Raw genomic sequence first — 12,096 nt, 5'->3', positions numbered from 1 at the left:
GGTAATTCTACATCTGAGCAAGCAGCGGGTCATGCTGGGAGCTTCCTGCCCAGAGACCTAGCTGCCTTTCTGATGTGTAAAGGAGGGCCAGGTGCCCACAACCAAGCAAAGATCTTTGACATTTTTCTATAAAAATAGAATTTTTATCTGCAAAATGATTAATTACGACAACTGGAGCCATGTAGAAGATAGGAGAAATGGGGCTAAGTGCCATTATGATTTATTATTAACATAAAGGAAAATACACAAGTTCAATGAACTAACTTAGCTTCCTTAATGATTGGATATAATTGCATTTTCATGAATTTCTTCATGCTTTCTTCCTGTGCACCTGCATGAGCTTATCAAAAGCTTTCCCTGTGTTCAATAAATTTGAGCTAACACCTGGCTCTTTGTGCAATTAATATCATCTTTGAGCCTGATATTAAAAACTATGAGTAGCTATTAATTTCATAGTACTTATTCTCCAGTAAGCAAGCACCAATCTTAAAGATAAAACCCCAGACAATAGAGCCAGCTATGAAAGAAAACTCTGAGCTCAGTTGATATGACACAAGGCAAATAGTTGGCCTGAGAAAAATTCAGTCAAGGTGAAAGATGGACTAATCTGGAAAAGTAGTCATAACTCTTACTTCTAATGAGGGAGGGTAAAAACGTTGTTTGCTTTCTTGATTGTTAAGGGACTGGGGTTTTCTAGAAGCAGAAAAATTGTGTTAGCAAAGAGAGAGAAAAAAATTTCTGTCATGGGTCAGTGTAAGTAAAAAAGCATGAGCAACCTGATAATATTTGTTATGGTAACACAAGACATTGTAGAAAATGAACTCCACAATCCCAGTGGTTAGTTAATACCATAAATGTGTGTTTCTTTCTCCTATGAAGGACTCATTCATGTGTGCCTGGTTATAGGGCAGCTTCCATGGCTATTCCAGGGTATGGGGTCCTGTTTTTTTAAGTTCTTCTGTTTTCTAGGGTCTCAGTGTCTTCTGAGGTGATGGTATAAGAATGGAGAAGCCTTATCCACCTCTAAAAGACCTGCAGCCCCATGCAAATATCCATCAACAAATGAATGGATAAACAAAATGGGTACAGTATTCCCTCACTTATCATGGGTATTGTTTTAGATGCCCCCGCGATAGGTGAAAATCCATGAAGTAGGAATCTTACATTTATTTTAGTATTTATATATTTTTTAAGGCTTTATAAACCCTTCCCCACACACTTATAAACAGTTCCCAGTCCCTTATTAACTTTTTCCACACTTCCATAAACACTACTTATCCTCTTAAACATATTCTACACTCTTAAACCTATGTAACTTTAACAACATACATATACAGTACTGCAAAATCCTGCGATATAGTGAAAAATCCGCCATAAATAACTAAATATAATATTTTTTAAAATCCCACAATACAGTGAGACCATGATAAATAAACCGTGATGTAGAGAGGGACTACTGTATATCCATATGCTATTATTCAGGCTTTCAAAAGAAATGAATTTCTTATGCATGTTACAACATGGGTGAACTTTGAAGACATCATGTTAAGTGAAAAATCAGACAAGACAGGTCAAATACTGTACAATTTCAGTTATATGCGGTGTCTAGAATAGTCAAATACATAGAGACAGACAGTAGAACAGTGATTGCTAAGAGCTGGGGGAAGGAGGCAATGAGGAGTTATTGTTTAAAAGGTCCAGAGCTTTAGTTTGGAGATCATTAAAAAGTAACACCACTGTATGCTTAAAAATGGTCAAAATGGTAAATTTTAGGATACATATATTTTAGCCCCCCCCCCCCAAAAAAATTTTTTTAACCCACAGCTTAGAACTAGTAGAGTGAGTCTGGTAACGAATCACCTGACTGGGCAGCTACTTTCCAGTAGTGCCTCCTCACTGGAGAGGGAGCACAAGGTTTGGGTGGACATCTAGCCTCTAACATCACACTGGAAACGGATAGGGGGAAAGCACTGAAGTATTCCTTTTAAAAATGACCTATCTAGGATTTCCAGCCAAGATGAAGGCCTAGATAGACATGCTGCATCTCCCTCCACAACTAAGAAGGAATACAATGATCTCAAAACTAGAGACAATTAGAAGGTCTAGAAAATCGAGCTGAATGGAATTCCAACAAACAAAGATATAAAGGAGAAATACTCCCCCAGACAGGTAAGAGGGGTGGAGCCGGGGCGGAAAGAAAGCAGACTGGCAGCAACTGTGGCGGTGGCAGCAGCAGGCGGGCAGAAAGCACAGTTGCATGTTTTAAAAAGTAGGGAAGGACACCTGGGGAGCACTCCCAGCACCAGACCAGACCACACAGTTCATGGTCCCAGTGCCAGGGAAAATAAAGCCTCATTGCTTCTGACTGTCAAAAACAGTGGGGTTTGGGATGGAGGAAGAAACTGCCAATCTCCCAGCAGAGCCCCCCTGTTTAAAGGGCCCCCACAGTCCTAGAATATCTGCAGATCCACCCACTCTGAGGACGATGGCAAGGGCAGGAGTTAGGGGAGCACCAGTTCCATATGGGAAGTGGAAGAAATGCCTGGAAAAGGGGCAAGTGCTGAGCAAGTGGTGTTGTTCCCTCTCAGACCCTCCCCACACACAACACCACAACGTGGTGAAACACATCGCTTGTACTGATAAATACCTAAGGTTCTGCCCCTTACAATGTAATAGATGTCAAAGCTCTAACTAAGACACAGAGACAAACAAACACAGGGGCCTTTCAAGATGAGGAGACAAAGAAGTATGGCGCAAAAGAGGGAATGAATTGAGGTTACAGTGGGAGAACTAAGTGACAAGGAAATAGCCAACCTAACAAACAAGGAGATAGCCAACCCAATAAATGCAGAGTTCAAAACACTGGCAATAAAGATGCTCACAGACTTGACAGATATGCTTAAGTATGGCAAACACATTAGGGAAGAAGTGAAGGCTATGCTAAATGAAATGAAATGAAACGAAATGAAGAAAAATCCACACAAAACCATTGGTGAAGGGAAGGACACTGGGGTTCAAATCAATGATTTGAAATATAAGGAAGAAAAAAATAGTCAAGCAATACAAAATGAAGAAACAAGAATTGAAAAGAATGAGGAGAGGCCCTGGCTGCTCTGGCTCAGTGGATTGAGCGTCGGCCTGTGGACCACTTGTCTCTGGTTCAATTTCCAGTCAGGGCACATGACTAGGTTGCACGTCAGGTCCCCAGTTAGGGGCACGAGTGAGAGGCAACCACACAGTGATGTTTCTCTCCCTTTATCCTTTCCCCTCTCTTTAAAAATAAATAAACAAACAAACAAATAAATTCTTTTTTAAAAAAAGAAAGAAAAGAAAAAAATGAGGAAAGGCTTAGGAACCTCTGGAACAACTTTAAATGTGCCAACATCCAAATCATAGGGGTGCCAGAAAGAGAAGAGGAAGAGCAAAAACTCAAAAGCTTTTGTGAAAAAAATAATGAAGGAAAATTTCCCAAATTTGGTGAAGGAAATAGACATACAAGTCCAGGAAGCACAGAGTCCCAAACAAGCTAGACCCAAAGAGGACCACACCAAGACACATCATAATTAAAATGCCAAAGGTTAAAGATGAGAGAATCTGAAAAGCAGCAGGAGAAAAGCAGAGGGTTACCTACAAAGGGGTGACTATAGGACTCTCAGCTGATTTCTCAAAAGAAACTTTGCAGGCAAGAAGGGACTGGCAAGCAGTACTCAATGTGTTGAAAAGCAAGGACCTACAACCAAGATTACTCTATCCAGCAAAGCTATCATTTAGAATGGAAGGGCAGATAAAGTTCTTCCCAGACAAGGTAAAGCTAAAGGGGCTCATCATCACCAAACCCTTATTATGTGAAATGTTAAAGGGACTTATTTAAGAAAAAGAATATCAACACTATGAACTTTAAAATGACAACAAACTCAAAACTATCAACAACTGAATCTAAAAAATAAAAACAAAACAAACTAAGCAAGCAACCAGACAGAAACAGAAGCATAGGTATGCAGTCATTTGGAGGGTTATCAACTGGGAGAGGGCAGGGGGAGAAATGGGGAAATGGTGCAGGGACTGAGAAGCATAATTAGTTGGTACAAAATAGACAGAGGTAAGTTAAGAATAATATAGGATAGGGTGAAGCCAAAAAACTTATATGCACGATCCATAAACATGAACTAAGGGGGGTGGGATTGCTGGAGGGAAGAGGGGTACTGGGTGGAGAGGAGCAAAGGGAAAAGAAACTTGGACAACTGTAACAACATAATCAATAAAATATACTTTTAAAAAATGACCTATATGCTCCTCACTCATTCCTTTCAAATAAAATGTCTTCTCGGTCATTATTTGTTTTTAATGTTGATAATTTATTCTCCCCTTTGTAAATGTTATCTATATAGTTATATTTATTGTACCCTCACTAGCCTTCAGCCTTTGCTATAAATGGCTTAAATCATAGTAAAACTTTTTCAAGGTAGCTACTCTTGTCATCCCTATTTTAAGATAAAGAACCTGAGGTACAGAGGAATTAAGTAACTAAGACGGAACATACAGCTGCTATGTAACACAGTCAGGACTGGACCCACTGTCCAATGGTGCCCGTATTCTTAACCACTGTACCATACTGACTTCTAGGACTCTGAATGTGTTGTAACTAATTTGTGGTATATTTAGCTCAACTGCTTTTAATATTGGGTTGCACAAAATAGATGTTTTACTTTTCCCTCATTTAAAAAGTCTAAGCTGTTGGGTGGCCCAGGGGAAGAGACCAGCTTTACTCTACAGTATCACTTAGGACTCAGACTCTCTGCCGTGTGGCTCCACCTTTCCCTAGGGTGTACTCCAGAATATCCTGGTTCCAGCCCAAAGGAAGTAGAAAAGAAGAAATGGAGGAAAGTAACTTCCTTAAAGTACTATTTGACCTGGAAGTCACACACACCATTTCTATTCCCTTGGCTCGACCATGACTTAGTCATAGGGTCACTGTAAGGGGAGCTGAGCAGGTAGTGTCTAGCTGGGCAGCCACGTTACCTTGGAAACTCAGAGAAGACCTGATTGTTAGTAATCTCTGTCATGCAAAAAGATCATATGCTTAATCATTAGACCATACTGGGAACCAGAAACAAGGTGGATAGTTATTAAAAAGCCTACCCAAGATACCCAGTATCTATATATTAGTAGGACCAAAAAATAAATAAAAATAAGGGAGAAAACTATCAATAAAACCATGGATATCTAAAATTGATCAAAATGAGTTCCCAGGCTGGGATCCTTGCACCGCAGTCCCCGCCGTAGCTGCCGCTGAGCCCGCCGTCACCGCCTCTGAGCAGAAGATGTTTGGTTGTGCCTCCCACGTATATTGATCTTGGCAAACCTGCCAGGGACATCTTCACCAAGGGCTATGGATTTGGCTTAATAAAACGCGAGTTGAAAACAAAATCTGAGAATGGACTGGAATTTACAAGCTCAGATTCAGCCAACACTGAGACCACTAAAGTGACGGGCAGCCTGGAAACCAAGTACAGGCAGACTGAGTATGGCCTGACGTTCACGGAGAAGTGGAACACTGACAACACACTGGGCACTGAGGTCATGGTGTAAGATCAGCTTGCATGTGGACTGAAGCTGACGTTCCATTCATCCTTCTCACCAAACACGGGGCGGGGGGTGGGGGGGATGCTAAAATCAAGACAGGATACAAACGGGAGCACATCAACCTGGGTTGCGACGTGGATTTCGACATTGCCGGGCCTTCAATCCAAGGTGCTCTGGTGCTGGGTTACGAGGGCTGGGTGGCGGGCTACCAGATTAATTTTGAGACTGCAAAGTCCCGAGTGAACCAGAGCAACTTTGTGGGTGAATTCCAGGTTCACACCAATGTAAACGACAGGACAGAGTTTGGTGGCTCCATTTATCAGAAGGTGAACAAGAAGTTGGAGAACGCGGTCAATCTTGCCTGGATGGCAGGCATCAGTAACACTTCGGAATAGCAGCCAAGTATCAGATCGAACCCGATGCCTGCTTCTCAGCTGAAGTGAACAACTCCAGCCTGATCAGGCTTGGATACACTCAGACACTAAAGCCAGGTATCAAACTAATGCTGTCAGCGCTGCTGGTTGGCAAGAATGTCAATGTGGGTGGCCACAAGTTTGGTCTAGGACTGGAATTTCGAGCATAAATGAAGACTGTACAATCGTTTAATTTTAAACTATTTTGCAGCATAGCTACCTGCAGAATGTAGTGTACCTTTTAATGTTGTATGTCTGGGATTCAAGTATTGCTAAATATCATGTTAGACCTCCAGGTTTAAAGATGATTCAGCTTTAAGGTATTACCCTTTCAGAGATACAGAAGAAACCCGATTCCAAATTTCAGCTGTAGACTCGAGGGGCCTTGGCAGCCCCTCTAGAGATGACAGATTTCTTTTTTTTATCTATAAATGGCTGCAAAGCTGATGATTTGTAAGCACTTTGTAAATTTGTATTGCTTCAATGAATGAAATTGACTTCCTGAGAATTGAACCTTGATTTTTTACCCTAACTGAGAGAGGTTCACTGTTTGATAGTGCGTACAAACTCGTCTGAAGGGACTTTTTTAAGACAGATCTTCATGACCTGTTTCCACCCCAGTCTGTCACCTCTTTTACACCAAAAGTAGACTGCAGGGTGTGGTAGTTGTTTCTTTTGTGCCATTTTGGGGTGGAGAAGGTGGATGTGATGAAGCCAATAATTCAGGACTTAATTCCCTCTCACGTTGTGGTTTTTTGCCCTTGCACAAGAGTATGAAATAGCTTCTAAGAACTCCAACTCTAAGCTGGGACGAGTCTCTGTGACTGTAAGCACATGGTGACAACATTCAGAACATAAATTAGACTTCTGTTGTATTCTTGCCACTCGGTTTATTTTTTAGCAATTTAATGGGTACATCAGAGAGTCTTCCATTGTGTGGAATTAAATCAACCCTTTCAAATGCTATAATTAACATCACTTAAAATAAAACTTGAATAAAGTTTTTTAAATGAGTTTCCAAATTGAAAGCGCAACTTATTTTTATATATGAGTATCCCAATTGAAAGATTGCTACTAACAGTGAATGAGAAAAGATTTATACTAAAGTGCATCATTATTAAATTGTGGACCACCAGGGATAGAAATGATCCTAAAAGCATATAGAAAGAAAAAAAATGTCACATTTAAAGATAATGGTATCAAACTTCTCAAGAGCAGCATTGGGAGGCTAAAACACTAGAGAGCAATGCCTACAAAATTCTGGGGAGACATAATTTTAAAACTAAAGTTCTATATTCAAGAAAATTATCTAAGAGTAGAGGAAGATGTTTTCAGAGATGCAGGCATGCAAACGTAAGTGCAAGCAGAAATGAGAGCTTGTCAATCTCCCATAGAGCCTTTCTCAGGAAGTAATCAGAGGATGTGCTTCATCAAAATGAGAGGGTAAACCAAGATAATGCGTGTTGCAAGAATTAAAAGGAAACAGGAAATGCAGGAGCGGTGAAGTTACAGCAGGACTAGAGAGTGACAAGTCCAGTTTGGAGCCAGAGGAAGAGGGGTCCTGGGAGGCCATCTCAGTGGTGTTCCAGGATCACAAAAGCTAGCTGTTGCTCCTCTTCCCAACCCGGCAGTCAGTGATGACACATAGAGAGTTGAAATCTGCCATGGTGGGAGTGTTTACACAATGGAAGGAAACCCTCAAAGTCAGCGTTTGGTCCTCCCTACATCCAAAGAGAAATGGTGGTTAAACATTTACTGCTGCCTTTTGCAACAACATGGATGGAACTAGAGTATTATGCTTAGTGAAAAAAGCCAGGAGGCGAAAGACAAACACCATATGATCTCACCTAATACAGGAACCTAATGAACAAAACAAACAAATGAGCAGAATAGAACCAGAGGCATGGAAACAAGGAACAGACTGACAGTGACCAGAGGGGATTGGGAAGTGGGGGGAAAGGGCTTAGTTAAGGAACTAGTAAAAATGACCCATGGACATGGACAACAGGGCAGGGAGTGACTGTGGGAGAGGGGGGAGGTGGACAGAACAAGGGAGAGCAATGGGGGGGAAGTGGAACAACTATTATAGAATGACAATAAAAAAAATGAAATATAAATAAATAAAATAAAACTTTATTTCATTTAGGTTTGCTCCTAAGTTTGACTGTATGAAAATTTATGTTAAGAGGTGTTTTACAAAGCTATTGAGAATTGTGAGAAACTTTAGCCACAATTTCAAAGAAAACTAAGCCAGTGGGAAAAGAGGAGGCAATTATTATCTCCAGGAAAAAAACAAAAAGTATACAATAAATATACTGTAATTATAATGCATTATAATTTTGCCACAGGAAAAAATTACATAATCATAATAATAATGAAAGCACTGAATATGAATTTAATAAAAATTGGAGTATAATTACATTGGAAGGAAGAAAAAAGGAAGGGGGTCTGTGTAAGGGAGGTAAAATATTTACCAGTCATTTTGGAAGTGGTGGCAGGTATGAGAATGTCCCTTTTCAGATCCTCAGCTACAAAGCCCTATCTGTCCAAGGGCCCAGTTGCCCTTTGAAATCCACCACTACATATATGCAGAGGCCATACTCCCAAAGGGAGAGAAAGGGATATGAAGGTAGGACGGTTCCTGGGCGTAGAGGATAAATACCTCCAATGGGTGACTGAGACATGTGGACTCCACAAGGCCTCTTTACCTTCCCCTAGAATTGCTCGCGGTCTAAGGTGACTCCACCCAATCTACCTCCTCTTTCTCTCTCCTGACTTAATAAAACCTGCAGGGCAATCTGACAGCATTGGAAGCCTTTCCCTGGTTTCCTTCTCATTTTTGTCTCAAAGGTATTTACCCTAATAAATTTCTTGCTTTTGTTTCTGCCTCTTGAAAGATCTGGACTAAAACAGAAGTCAAGTAATAATACCTAATAATTAACCAAACAATGGCTGTATATACCTTTTTCTTGGAATATTCATGTAAATATCAGAAGAAATAGCTATAAGAAGTGCAAGTGATAAAGAAGCACACATTTTTAAGTTTTCAGCACTAATGACTTTTTAATAAATATATGTATACTGTTTTTAAGTAAATTGTTTAAAAAGTGAAAGACCACTCCCATGAACATCTGTTGCTTTAGATTATTGAGGGAAACCAAAGTTTTATCTTGACTTCACACTTACAGCAGATGACTCCTATAGAATGACTCCATTTTCTTTCCGGATATCAGTGGTGATTAATCAAACTCTTTGAAGGCAGCTTCCCTTAGAGGTAGCAAAATGAACTGTCACCTAAGTACCTACTCTGGGATGAAACCACTATTGACAATGTCCTTGAGTTTTTTATGTTTAATACATATGAAAGAAAAAATTTTAAATATGTAATTTTTACCCTCCTTCCCTCCCCATTTTGAGAAAGACAAGCCCTTGGACCTTGCCTCTGGATTTTTGCAAATGCCTATAAAAGTAGTATATGTCAAAAAAAAATCACTAGAATTTTTAAATAAAATCCAGGAGAGCATCTTTTCACACTTATAAAAATGTTCTATATGCTAAGGCAGTTTACTAAAATGTTATATTCATTATCTAAAAACAGTAATAGCACCATTCACCATCATCATGATAAAGACTATTTTCCCAGGCTATGCTGAATCTTCATTAAAAAGCTACCTGACTCTAAGTCCTTTGAATTTTTTTACTTAAACTGTAGTGGAAAGTTCTAATTAAACTGGTAAACTGAAACATAAACTAACCACCATTCCATCTCATAATTTCTCTAAAATGGCAATGAAGGAACTTTTAAAAAGTACATGACAGGATTCAAACCAAAAAGACTACGACAGAGGAGAGGATACAGAAGGTAGATGGATGAGTGGTGAGTAATTTAGTGGAACAAAGAAAGCTGAAACCTAAACCCCCAGAGGAGTAAACCAAAAAGAAACAAACTGATATTTGCTCCCAACTTTTGGGTAAATTAAAGTAAAGCAAGCAAACAAATGTGATATCTTAAAAGATTCTAGATAAAAGATACCCTCAGAACAAGAAAAATGTGCTTTTTTAATAAAAGTAACATTTTGAAAACAGGAGAAATCTTGGAAGTTAAACAAAAATTATAGATATTAAAAATGCAATAAAAGGTTTAGAAGATAAAGCCAAGGAAATTTCAGATATTAAGAAACAGAGAGATTTAAAACAGAAGAGAAAGATAAGAAAACAATAGAACCAGAAAAGTTCTAGAATATGGGAAGAAAGGGAGGACATTAACAAACAATTATTACCAAAAATTTTCTTATTCATTTAGTCATGAACTCATTTGTTCCCTTTTTAGAGTGTGCTTACTATGTGCCAAACTCTATTCTAGGTGATAGAAATTCCTCAGTAAACAGTAAAGCAGTAAAATTCCTAATCTCATGGAACTTACTCAGAAATGAAGGATATAGTGATAACTTTTTAGACAGAAAGAGTCCACTGAATATCATGTGAATTAAATAAAAAATATTGACAATAATGCCCATCATCACGAACTTTCAGAATACGTGGATGATGAAATGCTCTGAAAATCTTACAGAAAAAGGAAGGGTTTATATACAAAAGACTGTGAATGAAAAAAAAAGGGCTTCTCAACATTCCTACAGGAAGCTAAAAAATGATGAACAAAGTCTTCACAATCCCAGGAGAAATTACTTTCTACCTAGAATTTAATTTCCAGCCCAACTATTAATCGATGTTAGGGTAGAATGTAGTCATTTTCAGACATTCCAATCTTTATCTATCATATATCCTTTTGGGGGAAGCTACTAGAAGAGGTTCTCCACACAATGAAAAGTAAACTAAAAATGATCTAGAATCTAGGAAATAAGGAATCCAACACAAGAGGAATAAAGGAAATTCTAAACAGGAGCTGAGTCTCAAATCTAGAGAGCAACTAATCCCAGTTGGAAGAGAAGGTCAGAGAGCTCCAAGGTGTTGCTATTTGCAGAAAGAGAGAGAGCAGGAGAGAAGGGGGCTAGAGGAGAGTAGATATCTTATCTGATACACAGGTAAAACTTCAGATGAGACTTACCATGCTGTCAACAGTTATAAGCAAATAAAGGATGGGTGGATAAAAAAGAATATGCTAAAAACACAAACAAAAAAGCAATTAACTCAGAAAGAAATTGTATAGGAAAGAAAATATAAATGTATACATTATATGGCTCACTTGTGAATAATGCTTACACAGTCATAATAATGTAAACCTGAATATTTATTTAATTAAAAAGGATCATGACTTCCAGCCAAGATGGAGGCCTAGACAGACAGGCATGCACTCCCTCCACAACTAAGAAGGAATACAACTACCTCAAAACTAGAGACAACCAGAAGTTCCAGAAAATCAAGCTGCATGAAAGTCCAACAAACAAAGATATGAAGAAGAAATACTCATCCAGACAGGTAGGAAGGGCAGAGTCAGGCAGAGAGGATGCAGTGTGGTGGCGGCAGCAGTGGTGGCAGTGGCAGGCTGACAGATAGCACAGTCACACATTTTTAAAAACAGCTGGGGAACACTCCCAGCACCAGGCCAGACCACATACCTCACGGTTCCAGTGCCAGGGATAATAAAGCCTCATTGCTTCTGACTATGCAAACCAGTGGGGGTTGGGGCAGAGGTAGACGAAGAAACTGTGGGTCTCTCAGCAGTCTGCTTTTTAAAGGGCCCCCACAGCCCTACAATGTCCATAGTCCCTCCCACTCTGGGAACAACAGCCATGGCATCAGCTATAGAGGTGCCAGTGCCATAAAATCGGGAGGAGTGCCTGGAAAAGGATGAGTTCTAAGCAAGTGGCATTGTTCCCTCTCAGACCCCTCACCCACATACAGCGCCACAATGTGGTAAAACAGGCCGCCCTTACTGATGAATACCTAAGGATCCACCCCTTACAATGTAACAGGTATGAAAGTTCTACCCAAGACACACAAGCAAACAAACACAGGAGCCTGTCAAGATGAGGAGACAGAGAAGTATGGCCCAAAAGAGGGAACGTGTCAAGATTCCAGTGGGAGAACTAAGCAACAAGGAGATAGCCAACGTAACAGATGTAGAGTTCAAAACACTGGT

The 12,096-nt window shown here is 39.7% G+C and overlaps 1 pseudogene; it reads left to right on the top strand.

The window, feature by feature from the left end:
• The first annotated feature begins 1,750 nt into the window (after positions 1-1,750).
• Positions 1,751-6,312, top strand: LOC150019226 (non-selective voltage-gated ion channel VDAC1 pseudogene; annotated as a pseudogene).
• The last annotated feature ends 5,784 nt before the right edge of the window (positions 6,313-12,096 follow it).

The sequence above is a fragment of the Furipterus horrens genome, unplaced genomic scaffold, assembly GCF_987537825.1.
Source record: "Furipterus horrens unplaced genomic scaffold, mFurHor1.1.pri manual_scaffold_2, whole genome shotgun sequence".
Lineage (NCBI taxonomy): Eukaryota > Metazoa > Chordata > Mammalia > Chiroptera > Furipteridae > Furipterus > Furipterus horrens.
The sequence above is the reverse complement of the archived record's forward strand: the minus strand, read 5'-3'. Positions and strand labels throughout refer to the sequence as shown.